This window comes from Papio anubis, chromosome 15 (assembly GCF_008728515.1).
Source record: "Papio anubis isolate 15944 chromosome 15, Panubis1.0, whole genome shotgun sequence".
Taxonomy (NCBI): Eukaryota; Metazoa; Chordata; class Mammalia; order Primates; family Cercopithecidae; genus Papio; species Papio anubis.
In genome coordinates, this window is record NC_044990.1 from 68,123,245 (window position 1) to 68,128,305 (window position 5,061).

Sequence of the window (5,061 nt, forward strand, 5' to 3'; positions counted from 1 at the left end):
ATTTAATATAATAAGAAATGATTCTATTATATTTGTATTTTATATTCTGAGCAAAATATCATGGTTTATGGCCAGTAACTGTCCTTTGAAAGGTGTCATTGTCAGAGCAAATTAATTCACGGCTCACACTATGCAATGTCAGCATCTATTGTTATCCTTTTTTCTTCTTCCCTGTCATTCAGATTAATAACGTAAGTGGTGCTATATGCTTACAGCTTTCTTCCCCTTGTCATTTGACTCAGAATCTCCTTTGTACAAGTAATTTTTCTTCAGCAAATTTAAATGTACTGCAGTATATCTATGTTTAGTTGAAAGTGCTATATGATCATTTGTCTTCTGACTACTCTTATTAAAACGAATTTAATAGACCTTTTCATGTTGTAGATTTTTATTTCCTAAACACTTTGTTGCAGTATGAATTTGAGGTTTTACATCCATTTTGGGCCATAGTCTGAGGTAAAAATTATTATAACATTGTTTATGACTTCTAAAATTAGCTTTTTAATTAAAAATATTAAATCACAAACATATACAATATATTTGCTTTTCTTAAGTCTCATGTTTATGAAATTCTTGCCTACTGTTTATGAAAATCATCCACACAGTATGAATGTATGTGTAAAACAGTGAAAGTGGCAAATTATTCTATACTCAATCATAAGTAACATTAAATTTATGTAAAGTTTAACTGCATAGGTGTTAGGGTAAAAAGAAATTCAGTGCTTGTTCCGTTGAACAATGAAAAGCCAGAAACACAATAGCCATTTTCACTCATACTAAGCCAGTTAGCTGGCAAAGCAATATATAATTTGCAGATGACTTAAACAGGCTATACTTGCATTCTGAAGATGCTGATGCAAGTTTTAATGCAGGAAACAAAAACCACTACAGCTTTTCATACAGATTATAATTGTTGCAAGATTTAGGTTTGAAGCTAGTGTTCTCTCACTAGGCTTCAAGTTCATGACAGTGTAGCAGTTGCTGCAATCTGGAAGTGAACTATCAGCTTTTGAAACCCCTGAGGACACTGCAGGAAACCTTGGCTGATTTCATAGATGCCCTACACCAGTAAAGCTGGTTCTTACACATTGAAACATAGAGCCTAGCTGTTGCACAAGTGAACACCAGATTTGCAGCCTGGGAAGAATAGTGTTTGCCTCCCTTGGCCTTCCCACCTTGGTCTTATTTCTTTGAACAACCTAAATAACATCCCAAACCTTAGAGGAAAGAGAGTCTGCAAATGTAGATTTTAGCCCTTCAGTCTTTGCAGTAGGGTGAGAATAGGATAATACTGGGAGGTGGGAGTGAATACTGAGTGTCAATAGACAATAACTAGTATAGAGAGTGTCACTGACACACAAACTGTTACATGAGGTGTTAGGAATATCCACTCTCTAGGCCTAGGACTGAGATAGATGTGCTCTTTAGCATTAGATTGTCTTATTTTTCACAATTACCATTTTTCTCTTTACGAGAATTCTAATCATTCAAAGAGGGAAGTAAACTTTTAAACTTCTAAACCATTTCATCAGGATCCTGTGTCAGTCAAGCCTTCAGATGAGAACACAGCCTGAACTGACATCTTGATTGTGACTTTGCAGAGGACCATATTCAGATTGGTAACCCACAAGCACTGTGAGTTAATAAATGTGTGATGTTTATAAGATGCTAAGTTTGTGGTGATTTATTGTTCAGCAATAGAAAATTAATACATGGGGATACAAAGAATTGCAAATATGCTAGAAAAAGAACCTTCTCCTTATTTTCCCTTCTCAGGGCAAGATAGGAGTCAGATATTTTGATAGCAGTGAAAAAGAATAATAATGTGCTTTTTACCCTTAAAGGATGAATATAAGATCATTTTTGAGAGTACCGATCTAAGTGTGAATATTATCACAAAGTATTAGTTTGCTGATATTGACCTCATAATTATTTTCCTTGTATATTTCAAGTTAATTTACTGTCTAGTCTAATGAAGGATTTAATTTGTGATTATAGAAAGTAAGTAAAATTAAATGACAGTATTATAAAAAATCCGTGTTATAAAAGGTACAAATGAATCAGAAAATATTTGTAGCCTGTGGTCCCGGGTCCTTGGAGGCTGAGGGGGGAGAATTGCTTGATTCTAGCAGGTTGAAGCTGTAGCGAGCCATGACAGCACCACTGCACTCCAGCCTAGGTGACAGAGTGAGATTCTGTCTCAAAAAAAGAAGAAAGGAAAAAGAAAATATTTGCAGTTATTAAACATAATACCTACCTGGTGTTGAAACTATATTAAACCTATTTTAATAACTCAAATCCCAAAACAGTAAAAATGATAGAAATATCCCTATTTAAAAGATAAAGAAAGAGAGATTAAGAAAAGTTAAGTGGTGTGTCTAATGTTCAAAACTAGTAATTGGTAGTGTTTTTATTAAGTCCTGAAGCTGATTATCTACACTACAGAAACTGACTCTCTGATTAAGTATTATGTACTTCATGATTTCTCTTGAGCATCTCACAGTTCTGAATATTTCTAAAATATGAAAGAATGATGAATAAGAAAAAGTACTTTATGATGAAATTCATACCTAAAACAAACTAAAACATATTTAGCCTGTGTTAAAGCAAATATACCTTAAAATACGACACACTAATAAGAAGAACCTAAATGATACCATTTATTCTTAATTGTATTTACTTTATATATATATATAAAAAAATAGCAATCTGACTAATGTAGTACTTTGCTCTGATACTGTTATTTTGTAGTATTTTCCTTTTTTCACTGTATCATGATATAGTCTTTCCCACAGACATGAAAGTCAGGTTTTCATTTTTTACAACATAAAAGTTAATTTATTCAATAATCTTAATCGATTCTTACATTGTGTTTTCAAAAATGCAGTTGCATTGAGGGGGGAAAAATCTTTTTGACTAAATGTAACATTTGTTGGTGTGTTGTTGTCAAATTATGTATTTAATTGATTTATCTCCAGGCTTCTGCAACCCTTAATTTTGCCTCAAGAAGGATAACTTATTGTGAAGACTAATCTCTCAAACTTATTTCACTAAAGTTGTCTTTACTACACAACACTTATTATTACATAAAGCTAGAGTTCAACAAAATACTTCTGGTAAGTCTTTGGTCTAGATATAGTATACAACAATTTCTTCCTTCCAGTATTTCTAAAAAATCTTAAAGATTTAAAAATTTTATTGTATCCTATTTGCATAATTCAATACAGAAATGCAGAAAACAAGTTGTTTTACTACCATGTGAATTGAGACTATATAAAAACTGCACACATTTTTATTAGGTGGCATTTAAGGTCATTTATGTAGTGAAGGCATCAGATATGTTGTACATGGGTGAAAAGTTCTAAATATTGATGATTAAAATATACATATTATTTTACAAATTATAAATATGTTGAAAATTAATCTAAACTTCCTACAATATTCCTATAGTGCTGCAAAATATTTTAAGAGAGTTGCAAAGGAAAAATAGAATACTTCATCTATAAAATATAGAACACTTTTTTGTGTGTGTAAAGAATGCCTAAATGACATGATTCAGATCAGACTCTATGCAAATATTTTTGTTTATTTGTTTTTGAGACAGGGTTTCACTCTGTCTCCCAGGCTGGGATGCAGGGGCGCCATTACAGCTTACTACAGCCTTGACCTCCCAGGTTCAGGTGATCTTCCTACCTCAGCCTCTGGAGTAAGGAGTAGCTGGGATCACAGGCATACCCCACCATGCTCAGCTAATGTTTGTAATTTTTATATGGACAGGGTTTTCCCATACTGTCTAAGCTGGTCTTCAGCTTCTACCTCAGACATTCTGCAAGCCTCTGCTTCCCAAAATGCTGCTATTAGAGTGGTGAGCCATTGTGCCTGCCCTATACAAGTATTTGATGTAACATTTCACCATGTTTTTATTTGCTTGATTAAATCATCTTATACCTTTTCTGAGTTTTAATATACTAGAGATTTCTCCTTTCCTGATTCTTTAATCCTCTGTATAATATTATTTTCAAACAAGATTTAAAGAATTAAACATACATTACAATATGGTCGATTAGAATTGGATATTACACCATCTGATTTCTTTTGGAAAGAAAAGGACTCAATATTAAGAAAAAAAATCTAAAGAAAAACATATAAAAGAACTGGAAGCGTAATGAGTGACCATTATATATACTTCTGTAAAATCAGATTAACTTTATAACTCTAATTATGCCCATTCAATGCAAAAATTGAAACATATATAATTTTTAAAAATTCTGTGTATGATTTGTATCTTAGGTTTGATAACGTACTGATCACCATGAATTATTTTTAACAACAGTGAGAAGATGATCTCTACACAGGCCATTGATAATTCTTATTTAATTGTGTTTAAATTGAAGTAATTTATCAATAACAGAATTTCCCTTTCAGTGGAGCTGAGGAATCAACAGGAGGTTTTGTTTTGAATAATTAAATATTTACATTTTGTATAGTCTGTAGCTCCAGATTGGCATTGTAGGGAGTGCAGGCTATAAAGGGTGAGTTGTGCCATCTTAATGCCACATTATTTGCTAGATTTTGGCCATAACTGTCTCCTAGTAAAGGCTAAAGGGGTAGGCTTTCAAGACACAGAGGTATTATTGAGTGAGAATTTCAAGGCACCATAATAGCTAGAAGATACAGTATTGATTAGGAAAACCTGCTGAATTCCACTGAGGTTGGCTCTTCCATTTTATATTAAATATCGGTCTCAGTGAGAATATTTTAACATCCTTCTGCTGTTGAAGATAACTTTATTCAAATTTGAGGTTCCTCTTTAATTAACCAGAAGAAAAATTCAGCTAAAATTCAATGAATATATAGTAATTCTCTCTTTAGTGAGTAGCTATTATTTTTATAAATACTATAATAATTCTTGTTATAATGCACTAATGTATATTTCACCATACATAATGTAAGAATATCTCCAGGTAAATCAATACATTAGTGATTTTCCGACATGACTTTTTCTTTGGCCCATTAATTTAAGTGGTTAAGACTAATTTTGTTTCCAAATGATATACTGAG